Source organism: Canis lupus, chromosome 8, assembly GCF_048164855.1.
Source record: "Canis lupus baileyi chromosome 8, mCanLup2.hap1, whole genome shotgun sequence".
Taxonomy (NCBI): Eukaryota; Metazoa; Chordata; class Mammalia; order Carnivora; family Canidae; genus Canis; species Canis lupus.
This window is the reverse complement of record NC_132845.1, coordinates 15,385,612-15,397,816: the sequence shown is the minus strand read 5'-3', so window position 1 is coordinate 15,397,816 and position 12,205 is coordinate 15,385,612. Positions and strand designations below refer to the sequence as shown.

At 40.0% G+C, this 12,205-nt stretch overlaps 1 protein-coding gene and 1 pseudogene across 6 annotated transcripts in view; both read left to right on the top strand.

Annotated features, from left to right (window-relative positions):
• COL24A1 (collagen type XXIV alpha 1 chain) overlaps positions 1 to 12,205 on the top strand; it is a 387,541-nt gene that overhangs the window by 274,396 nt on the left and 100,940 nt on the right. The window lies entirely within an intron of this gene.
• On the top strand, positions 10,115 to 11,388 carry LOC140637548 (SWI/SNF-related matrix-associated actin-dependent regulator of chromatin subfamily E member 1 pseudogene; annotated as a pseudogene).

The window sequence follows — 12,205 nt, the reverse complement described above, 5'->3', positions numbered from 1 at the left end:
AGATTTTGTAATATCATGAACACTGACCATAGACTAGACCATTGCAGGATGAATAGTGAAAAGTTGTTTGAGATGAGCTTGAAGAAATAAATAGGAAGCAGATCATGAGGGATTATTTAAATCATGACAAGAAGTTTGGGTTTTATTCAAAGTGTAGTAAAAAGGCATTGAAAGGTTTCAAGCAGAAGAGGAACATAGTCTGTGATAGAAACCACTGTGTAACTCGCAAACTTTGTTTAATATATCTAGAGTAATTGGCTATCTCAATGGATACAATAAATCCTAGGGGACAAAAATAGAACAAAATAAATTTGAATTGCAACAGTATATTATGTACCAAGATCATTCAAAGAGGGAAAGAATGGTCTTGTCAACAAATGATGCTAAAACAAGTGGATACCTGCATGCAAAAAAATAAAGTTGGACCCCTCTTTAAAGTACAAATAAAAATTAACTCAAAATGGGTCATTCACTGAAATTTCAGAGCAAAAACTATAAATCTCTTGAAAGAAAACATAGGAGTAAATCTTCATACCTTGATTTATGCAGTTTTCTTAGATAACACCAAAAGTACAAGTGACAAAAGAAAAAAATTGAAATTCATTAAAATTAGAAGTTTTGTACTTCAAAAAACTATTAAGACAGTGAAAAGACACCCATGGAAAGGGAGAAAATATTTGCAAATCCTATATGATAAAGGATTTGTATCCAGAATATATAAAGAACTCTTACAACTCAGTAGTAAAAAGGTAACCCAATTAAAAAATTAGCAAAACATTTAAACAGATGTTTCTCAAAAGAAGATATATAGTTAGCCAATAAGCAATTCAAAAGATGATCAACATCATTAGCTATTAGGAAAATTCAAATAAAACCACAATGATATACCACTTCACTTGACTAGGATATAATAAAAAATTTAAAAAAATTTTTTAAAAACAGAAAATACCAAATGTTGATGATTTAAATATACATCATTGATGGGATGTAAAATAGTACAGACACTTTGTAAATCAATTTGGCAGTTTCTCAAAATGTTAAACATGGAGTTACTACATGATCCACCAACTCTATTCCTAAGTATATACCCAAAAGAATTGAAAACAGGGTTCAGACAAAAACTTACATAAATGTTTATAGCAGCATTATCTATGATAGCGAAAAAGTGGAAATAACCCAAATGATCCTAAACTGATGAATTAGTAAATGTATATTAATAAATGTTATAGAACCATGCAATGGACTATTACTTGTCAATGCAAAGAAATGATATACACACTACACTGATGAACCTTGAAAACATTCCACTTAATGAAAGCAGCCAGTCAAAAGAGACCACATGTTATATGACATGTCCCAAATAAGGCATATCCATAAAGATAGAAAGTAGTTTAGTCATTGCCTAGGGGTGGGGAGTGGAGGTGGAGGTGCAGTGGTTGGGAGGAAATGGGGTGCTTATGGGTACACGGTTTCTTTTAGGGCAGTGAAAACTTTCTAAAATTGATTGTGGTGATGGTTGCACAATTCTGTGAATATGCTAAAAATAATTACATTGTACACTTTAAATGGGTTCATAATATGGCATGTGAATTATATCTCAAAGTTTTTTTTAAAAACTAGATGTGTTACTTTGAAGACAATACAACTATTCTCACATATTTAAAGTAATAGACTAAAATCCCAACTCCTTCTATTTTATGACTAGGCTCAGCATCAAGCCAACTTTTCTCTGTCGACATGACATTTAAATAAAAGCACTCTTATTTTTTCTTTTTTTTTAAGATTTTATTTATTTATTCATAAGAGACACAGACTGAGAGAGAGAGAGAAGCCGGCTCCATGCAGGGAGCCTGACATGGGACTCGATTCCTGGTCTCCAGGATCAGGCCCTGGGCTGAAGGTAGCCCTAAACCGCTGAGCCACCCAGGCTGCCCAGCATTCTTATTTTTGTAATTGTCGAAGAAATCTATGAAAAAATGCACATTTAGAAATTGTTGCTATTTTTCCAGTCTGCTCTGCAAGCTTCTAAATACATAAACGGGTTGCAATGCGTATGTTAACTTTTAATAGCCAACATTTTGGAGCAAGACATTTCTTAAGCATTTCAGAACAAGCTCCAAAATAAACCAGCCTAATATCAGTGGAAGTTTATTGCAATCCTCACCCGCCCCCTCCTGCATAAAGGGAAAAGAACTTGTCTTTGAAGAGAAAAAAAGATGTGGACCAAAAAAACAGAGGAAACCTTCTTGATTATAATGTCAGAAGAAAATACAATATAGAATACAGGCAACCCCCTTTTGCACACATAATGTGTTCTTCAAGTGTACAAAAGTTTACTGTGTAAAATGCTCCAAGAAGATCCATAGGCTACATTTCTTAGAAACTAAAAGGTGGTATAAAATGTCTCACTACTCTTCACCTTTTACTCATAAGCTTTGGTTTTACTTCAAACTTTAGCACATGTGTTTTAAGATGTTATTTCTTTACAAATGAATATACCAAGTAGACTAGGTGACTGTCTGATTAAGGCTAAATACTTTCTACTTTGGGCATATGTTCTATCATTCATTTGTTTGTTAAATATTTATTAAGCATTGGTTATATGTGAGGCAAAGTTCTGGGTACTAGTGTTATAGCAATAAACAGGTTCTGTGCTGTCTTGGAACTTACACTGTAGTGTGGGAAGGCAATGTAAACAAGAATAATTTCTGATAGTGATAAGAGCTGTGAAGAAAATAAAACATGGTAAGTGACTAGGCAATAGGCTACTTTAAATTGGGCTGGTCACGAAAGGACTACCTAGGGTTACATTGAACCAGATGTCTAAGGATAAGAAGAAGCTGTCATGTAAATATCTAAGAAAAAGCTTTCTAGGCAGAGGGAACATCTAATGCAAATACCCTAAGATAAAAAGGGCATTTATTAGATGCACTATTAGAAACCGGGAAAAACAAAAAAAGAAAGAAAAGAAAAGAAAGAAAAGAAAAAAGAAAAGAAAAGAAGGAAAGAAAAAGAAAAAATAGGGAAATACAGCCAAGTAGCTAGAATGTAGTGAGTAACTGGAAAACATGATGTCAGAGAAAGAGAAGGAGCCAGGTCATGTAGAGGATTACAGACCATGATAAGAGGTTTGGAGATGATTCTGATTTTAGTGGGCAGCCATTTGGAAGGTTTTAACCAGGGAGAGATGTTTTATTAACATTGTTAGTGATAATGTAGGGTATTTTGAAGAAACAGACTATGAGGGTAAAAGTGGATTTAGAAGACTATGGCAATAGTGTAGATGGAAAGTGGTAAGGTGGTTTGGTATGTAAGGGGGCAAGAGAGAAAGTGAATAGTGATCCAATTCAAGATACTTTGAAGAGAGAGCTGACTGGATTTCTCATTGTTTGGATGTTGAGAGAAAGGGAAAAAATATAAAGAAAAAATCCTGGTTTTTAGATCATACCATTAAGTGTGTTACAGGGCTACAAATTGGTACTTACGTATGTGCAAATATGTGATTTCATTATTTTTGGTTTATCTGGTTTTCCTCATAAGCTCTAACTTACTGATTAGTGAGTTGGGGGGTTGGGGAGAAAAGATATTTTTTATTTTTTTAAGATTTTATTTATTTGAGAGAAAGTGAGCAAGAGAGAGAAAGCATGAGCAGGGGGAGGGGCAAATGAAGAGGTTGAAGCAGACCCTCCTGCTAAGCAGGGAGCCTGACATGGGGCTCAATCCCAGGACCCTGTAGGATCATGACCTGAGCCAAAGGCAGACGCTTAACCAATTGAGCCACCCAGGTACCCTAGGAAAAGGAAATTTTGAATCCAACCCAGCTGAAAGCTTAAATAATCTATTCCTATAAATTAGTACTCTGTTTAGGTAATGCTCAGACTCTTACGATGTTGTTTCTCAAATGTATCAATTCTCAACCTCCCTCTTTTACTCCTTCCATTAGAGAGTGTGAGTATTTGGTGATGGCAAGGATGAAGAAACTTTGGATCTAGATGCAGGTGTTATTCATAGTGACATTACCATGCCCCTGATTGTCAATTTGCTTGCTGCCTACCCTGATGGCCTACAATGATGACTTATGTAGCTAGTAATTTTCATTTCTTTAGGTGGTGGGGGGTTGTGTTCCCTCTCAGCTTCCACTAATCTTCAGATCCCTCTTAGGTCTTCTGGATTTTCATTTTCATTTAGTTCTAGCCCAGGAAATCTGCACTTCAGTCCTTACAGCAGAGGCACGTCTTTCTAGAGTACACTCCCACTCAACAAGCTCCTCAAGTGTTTCTAAGTTCCTCTCTAGATCTACTTCATATAGAAATCAAGGAGTAGCTCAGGAAAATTTAACAAATGTTCTTCATTTTTACTTTCCTGAGCATCCAAATTGATATGGCCATAAAGCAGGTGATATCTAAAAAGAAGATACCCTTCCTGCATCCTGAAGAGGTAGTAGGGAACAAGGGTTTCATTATGCCAAAACTCAGAAAAAGGAAAATTTGAACACTTGTGTCTCTCCCTCCCTCTTTGCCTTCCTGCATACTCCTGGGATCAAAAGAAAAAACCTGGCTTTCTCTATATTTCCCCTATGTCTTGATCTCAACCTTCTATCATCTAGTAAAAGCTTTAGAGTTCTCTTGCTATAGATGGAAAGTGTGCCCTTCTATAATAGGACAACCCATGTGCTGGGTGCTCTAGGCTCAACTTGTAAATTTTCAAGTTGGAAAAAGAAAATTTAAAAAAAAATTTCTCTTAATACATTCAGCCCTTGGGCATATGAACCCCTCAAGCTGAATAGGGTAAAGCCCATGTATTCAAAAAGGCAAAATAGAAAAGCAATTTTAATAATTTTCAAAATACTGCCTCATTACAGTAGAGATGGGGAAGACAAAGAGACAAGGTGTAGGGGTTTAAGGAGGGAATTCAAGATTTGAGATGCCTACTGAGACACATAAAGTTTGAGATGCCTTTTGGGAGTTCAAAAAGATGTCAGCTGGTGGGATAATCAGAAGATCAATGGTACTGTCAAGACAGGTAACATAAGTTTAGGAATTATTAGACTATAAGGAAATAAGGAGATGTCATAAGTAAGAAGAAGATTTGAGAAGTGTGCTGTTATGTAAACAAAAGTTTTAAAAAGTTTCAAGAATGGAAAACAGTTTCAGATAAAACGAGCCATTGGATTTGACTATGTAAGGCCAGTTGTTGACCCAAAGGGAATCAATTTCAGAGTTGTGGTAAGAACAAAAGCCCAAATGAAGAGGGAATGAGAAGTAAGGAAATAGTGACAAGGAAAATAAATAAATCTTCCAGAAAGTTTTGCTATCATGGGGAAGCAAAAATGGAACTAGAAAGTATGTGAGAAATTGAATGAGTAGAGAGAAAAGATGGGAGGGACATGACGTCAAGGGAAGTATTTTTCTTAAGTCAGTGCTATCTAGCATATTTAATTGCTGTTGGAAGTGATTTAGTTAAGAAAAAAAAATTAATAGTGCAAGTGTAAGAGAAGGCCTTGAAGAGAACATGGGTTTTAGATACAAATGAACAACTGACCTCACACAATAAAACAGGGAAATTTCTTCCTTCATAAGAGAAGGGAAGCAAAATGTGTGTACATACGGAGATGTGTCAGTAGATTGAGCATTGAGAAGAGATGTCTATTGTTTGATTGCTACTGGTCTCAGGGCATTACGAGGCAAGGCTGTGTAGTTTCTAGTGAAAATGAGGCAATGGAGGTTTGAAGAATGTACAAGCCATCTTGCAGAGCAATAATAAATTTCATAATTATACACATTTGTGAGACTGAAGCTTATCACCAACATCAGCACTTCTATTTTTATATATCAACAAATTTTTATTAATATATAAACGCAACGATGCCTACACTGCATTTTTAGTTGGTAGGTAGCATTGCCACACGGTAGTGTCAGCTGACACCTGAATATTTGAGTTCAATGCAGTTGTGGAGTGCTGGCATAATGAAAGGGTTATGGATTCCCTCTCATACAAGTATTGCAACAAAGGCCTAACGCTGTTAAGAGTTATAAGTTTAGAGCCTGCTTATCCCTCTATGTATGTCTCTGCCTCTCTCTGTGTGTCTCTCATGAATAAATAAAATCTTAAGAAAAATAAAATATGGATCATAAGGCAAGCTAAATATAAAAAGCTAGAAGTAGAAGAAAATATAGGAGAGTATCTTCTTGTCTTGGGAATGCGCACAGGTTTAATAGAGCACAAAAAGTAGTAACTAGGGGGAATCCCTGGGTGGCGCAGCGGTTTAGCGCCTGCCTTTGGCCCAGGGCGCGATCCTGGAGACCGGGGATCGAATCCCACGTCGGGCTCCCGGTGCATGGAGCCTGTTTCTCCCTCTGCCTGTGTCTCTGCCTCTCTCTCTCTCTCTCTCTCTGTGTGTGTGACTATCATAAATAAATAAAAATTTAAAAAAAAAAAAAGTATTAACTAGGAACTTGGGGAAGACAGCGGAGGAGCAGGGTCCTCACCTCACCGGGCCCCACCACCTCCCTGGATAACTTTCAAACCATCCTGAACACCTACGAGCTCAACCTGAGATTTAGAGAGAGAACAGCTGGAACTACAGAGAGAAGGGTTTTCGCTTCTAACAAGGTAGGAAAGTGGAGAAAAAATAAAGAATTCAGTGGGGGAGGGGCCCCGTGAGGAGCCGGGCTAAGGGGGCGGTGAGAGCCTGGGGACAGGGGGGCCCCCGCCCCAAGAAGCGAGAACTTTAAAAATCTGCACCGGATTCTTCCCCAAGGGAAAGGCGCTCAGCAGGGAAACCCGGCAGGACCGCATGGGGAGCAGGGACACCTCCAGTCTCCCGGGGTCACTAACATAGGAGGGCCCCGGGGGGAGAGCGCCCCACACACCCCGGGCCGAGCTCAGTAAAGGGCTGGAGCCCACGCCCGGGGAGGGGGGGGCCTCGGGGAGAAGTCGCTGGGTCAGGGGGGGCTCCGGGAAGAGGGGGCTGCGCCCTGCTGCCTTGGGGGCTCCCAGGAGCGCAATCCCAGGGTCCTGGGGGACACGGCCCAGGATCCTGCGTCCCCCCGGGACAGGCAGAGGCGGGGAGGGCACAGGACAGCGGGGAGCTCCTGCCCCCAGGCTGTGCGGATCAGCGCCCCCCACTCCGGGAGCACCTAGGCCAGTGTGGACTGGGAGCTGCGGTGGTTACTGCAGGAGCCGACTCCAGGGCTGGGGACCTGGCCACCGCCAGTGGTGGTCCTCCTGGTGTCACCCTGTGCCTGGGAGGGGAGGAGCCCCAGGGAACGGGGGCCTCTCGGGGTCAACAGCTCCCACGGAGCCGGGTACTGGCGGAGTGGGGCAGCTCCCCCAGGTGCACACACCTGAGAGTCAGCACAGCAGCCTCTCCCCCGGAGACCAGCTGGAGGGACAGGGGAAGAGCAGGTTCTTGGCTGAGCAGCGCTGGAAAGCTCCAGGGGAAGTGGAGGGATCTACAGCATATAGAACCAGAGGGGACCCCTCCTATTTTTTTCCTCCTTTTTCCAGTACAACTTGTTTTTATATCAGACTGTAAATTTCCATTTTTTTTTCTCCTTTCCCACCTTAACTACAATGCTTTACCACCTCTTCATTTTTAAGATTCTTCCTTTTTGACTCTCATATTTCTACAATTACAGGTCCTAGGTATATTTTCCACTTCTAGATTCCCTTCAACATACTCAACTAATTTTGGGAGATATACAAGATATGTTTTTTGTTTTGTGTTTTTTGTTTTCTCTGCCTCATTTTGTTCTACAATGGCTGAAGTTAATACCTTCTAAAACATGACCAGCATGCACCCAGAACCAAGTGGTATACCATGCTGGTTCATTCTGTGAGATCCCTCATTCCCTTTCTGCCCCCCCCCCCTTTTATCTCATTTATGTTTTGGTGGTCAATGTTGCGGCCTTCTACAAGTATTTCTGGTTTATATAAATATGGGACTGAGCATCTTCTAACACACAGAACTTAATATACTCAGAAACAAGAGGATCACCCTCTAGAACCCCTCAAGTAGACCACCTTCTCCCTCCACTACAACTTCGTCACCACCACCACCTCCCAGTCCACCCCGTTTTTTTCTTCTCTTTTTTTCTTCTTTTTTTTTCCCTCTTGTTCTTTGGATTCTTGGCCTTTTATTTTTTACTACTATCCTTTAAAATTTGTTTTTCACTTTAGCAGTCCTTTTGTTTTATACCATTCTGATCTTTGATTTCAATTTCTGGTCTCTGACTTCAGCAGAATCTTCTAGGGTGAAATTTACTTAGGTCGTGGTTGATGTTCTTGACTCAGCCCACTCATACAGCCACTCTGCACTGAGCAAAATGACTAGAAAGAAGAACTCACTACAAAAGAAAGAATCAGAAACAGTACTCTCTACCACAGAGTTATGGAACTTGGATTACAATTCGATGTCAGAAAGCCAATTCAGAAGCACAATTATAAAGCTACTAGTGGCTCTGGAAAAACATAAAGGAATTAAGAGACTTCATGACTGCAGAAGTTAGATCTAATGAGGCCGAAATTAAAAATCAATTAAATGAGATGCAATCCAAACTGGAGGTCCTAACGATGAGGGCTAATGAGGTAGAAGAAAGAGTGACATAGAAGACAAGTTGATGGCAAGGAAGGAAACTGAGGAAATAAGAGAAAAACAAAAGACCATGAGGAAAGGTTAAGGGAAAAAAATGCTAGCCTCAAAGGAAAAATCTACGTATAATTGGGGTTCCAGAGAGCGCCGAGAGGGACAGAGGGCCAGAAAGCATATTTGAACAAATCATAGCTGAGAACTTCCCTAATTTGGGGAGGGAAACAGGCATTCAGATCCAGGAGATAGAGAGGTCCCCCTCTCTATCTACAAATCAATTAAAACTGTTCAACACCTCAACATTTAATAGTGAAACTTGCAAATTCCAAAGATAAAAAGAAAATCCTTAAAGCAGCAAGAGACAAGAGATCCCTAACTTATATGGAAAGAAATATTAGATTAACAGCAGACCTCTCCACAGAGACCTGGCAAGCCAGAAAGGGCTGGCAGGATATATTCAGGGTCCTAAATCAGAAAAATATGCAGCCAAGAATACTTTATCCAGCAAGGCTCTCATCCAGAATAGAAGGAGAGATAAAGAGCTTCCAAGATAGGCAGAAGCTGAAAGGCTATGTGACCACCAAACCAGCTCTGCAAGAAATAGTAAGGGGGGACCCTGTAAAAGAAAGAGGAAGCCCAAAGAAACAATCCACAAAAACAGGGACTGAATAGGTATTACGATGACACTAAATTCATATCTTTCAATAGTAACTCTGAACATGAATGGGCTAAATGATCCCACCAAAAGACGCAGGGTTTCAGACTGGATAAAAAAGCAAGACCCATCTATTTGCTGTCTACAAGAGACTAATTTTAGACTTAAGGACACCTATAGCCTGAAAATGGAAGGTTGCAGAACCATTTACCATTCAAATGGTTCTCAAAAGAAAGCTGGGGTAGCAATCCTCATATCAGATAAAGTTTATCCCAAAGACCGTAGTAAGAGATGAAGAGTTTCACTATATCATACTTAAAGGGTCTATCCAACAAAAGGACCTATAAGTCATGAATATTTTTGCCCCTATGTGGGAGCTCCATGTATATCAAATCAATTAATAACCAAAGTAAAGACATACTTAGATAATAATACACTAATAGGAGACATCAACATGGCACTTTCTGCAAATGACAGCTATTCTAAGCACAACATCACCAAAGAAACAAGAGCTTTAAATGATACCCTGGACCAGATGGATTTCATAGATATATACAGAACTTTGCATCCAAACGCAACTGAATACACATTCTTCTCAAGTGCGCATGGAACTTTCTCCAGAATAGACCACATACTGGGTCACAAATCAGGTCTCAACCGATACCAAAAGATTGGAATTGTCTCCTGCATATTTTCAGACTATAATGCTTTGAAATTTGAACTCAATCACAAGAAGAAATTTGGAAGAAACTCAAACACGTGGAGGTTAAAGAGTATCCTGCTAAAAGATGAATGGGTCAACCAGAAAATTAGAGAAGAATTTAAAAGATTCATGGAAACTAATGAGAATGAAGATACAATCGTTCATTCTTAAGGAACTGAGAATTTAATCTTCCAAAATGTCAAAAAGACCATCTTATGCCCCACCTCCCACCCCAGCTCCTGCAACACAAATGCCCAGCACACCAGGGTTTGTGGGATACAATCCATACAGTCATCTCACCTACAACAACTACAGGCTGGGAGGGAACCCGGGCACCAACAGCCGGGTCACAGCATCCTCTGATATTACGATTCCAAAGCCCCCAAAGCCACCAGGTAAGATGCTGATGCCCTACATGAAGTACAGCAGAAAGCTCTGGGACCAAGTAAAAACTTCCAACCCTGACCTAAAGTTGTGGGAGATTGGCAAGATTATTGGTGGCATGTGGCGAGATCTCACTGATGAAGAAAAACGAGAATATTTAAACGAATACAAAGCAGAAAAGATAGAGTACAATGAACCTACGAAGGCCTATCATAATTCTCCCGCATACCTTGCTTACATAAATGCGAAAAGTGCAGAAGCTGCTTTAGAGGAAGAAAGTCGACAGAGACAGTCTCGCATGGAGCAAGGAGAACCTTACATGAGCATTCAGCCTGCTAAAGATCCAGATGATTATGATGATGGCTTTTCAGTGAAGCAGACAGCCACCGCCCGTTTCCAGAGAAACCACCGCCTCATCAGTGAAATCAGAGTGTGGTGCCAGACGTTCGGTCATTTGTCACAACAGCTAGAATGCAGGTCCTCAAATGACAGGTCCAGTCCTTAATAGTTCATCAGTGAAAACTAGAAGCTGAACTTCTTCAGATAGAGGAGCAACACCTGGAAAACAAGAGAAAGTTCCTAGAAAGCAGAGATTCATTTAATAATGAACTTAAAAGGTTGTGCAGTTTGAAACTAGAAGTGGATATGGAAAAGATTGCCGCTGAAATTGCACAGGCAGAAGAACAGGCTTGTAAAAGGCAAGAGGAGAGGGAGAAAGAAGCAGCAGAGCAAGCTGAACGTAGTCAGAGCAGCACGGTTCCTGAGCAAGAGCCAGCTGCTAGTAAGGCCCAGGAGAAGAAGGACGACGAAAGCATCCCTATGGAGACAGAGGAGACACACCTTGAAGAAGCAACGGAAAGCTAACAAAACAGTGAAGAAGGCACGTCTACTCCTGAGGACAAGGAGAGCGGGCAAGAGGGGGTGGACAGTATGGCCGAGGAAGGGACCAGTGATAGTAACACTGTCTCAGAGAGCAACAGTGCAACAGTGGAGGAGCCACCGACAGACCCCACACCAGAAGATGAGAAGAAAGAATAAATGTTGCCTTGTTTTATGTGTTCTAAATACTTTTTAAATGAAAAAAAAATGTTTTTTGAAAAAAATAGTTTCGAGCAAAAAAATAAAAATAAAAATAAAATAAAAAAGATTCGAGCAGAACTCAATGAAATAGAGGCCAGAAGTACTGTAGAACAGATCAACAAAACCAGGAGTTGGTTATTTGAAAGAATTAATAAGATAGATAAACCATTAGCCAGCCTTATTAAAAAGAAAAAAGACTCAATAAAATCATGAATGAAAAAGTAGAGATCACAACCAATACCAAGGAAATACAAACAATTTTAAAAACATATTATGAGCAGCTATACACCAATAAATTAGGCAATCTAGAAGAAATGGACGCATTTCTGGAAAACCACAAACCACCAAAACTGGAACAGGAAGAAATAGAAAACTGAACAGGCCAATAACCAGGGAGGAAATTGAAGCAGTCATCAAAAACTTCCCAAGACACAAAAGTCCAGGGCCAGATGGCTTCCCAGGGGAATTCTATCAAATGTTTAAAGAAGAAATAATACCTATTCTACTAAAGCTGTTCCGAAAGATAGAAAGGTACAGAATACTTCCAAATTCATTTTATGAGGCCAGCATCACCTTAATTCCAAAACCAGACAAAGACCCCACCAAAAAGGAGAATTATGGACCAATCCCCCTGATGAAACAGATGCAAAAATTCTCAACAAGATACTAGCCAATAGGATCCAATAGTACATTAAGTAGATTATTCACCATGACCAAGTGGGATTTATCCCCGGATGCAAGGCTGGTTCAACACTCATAAAGTAATCAGTGTGATAGATCATATCAACAAGAG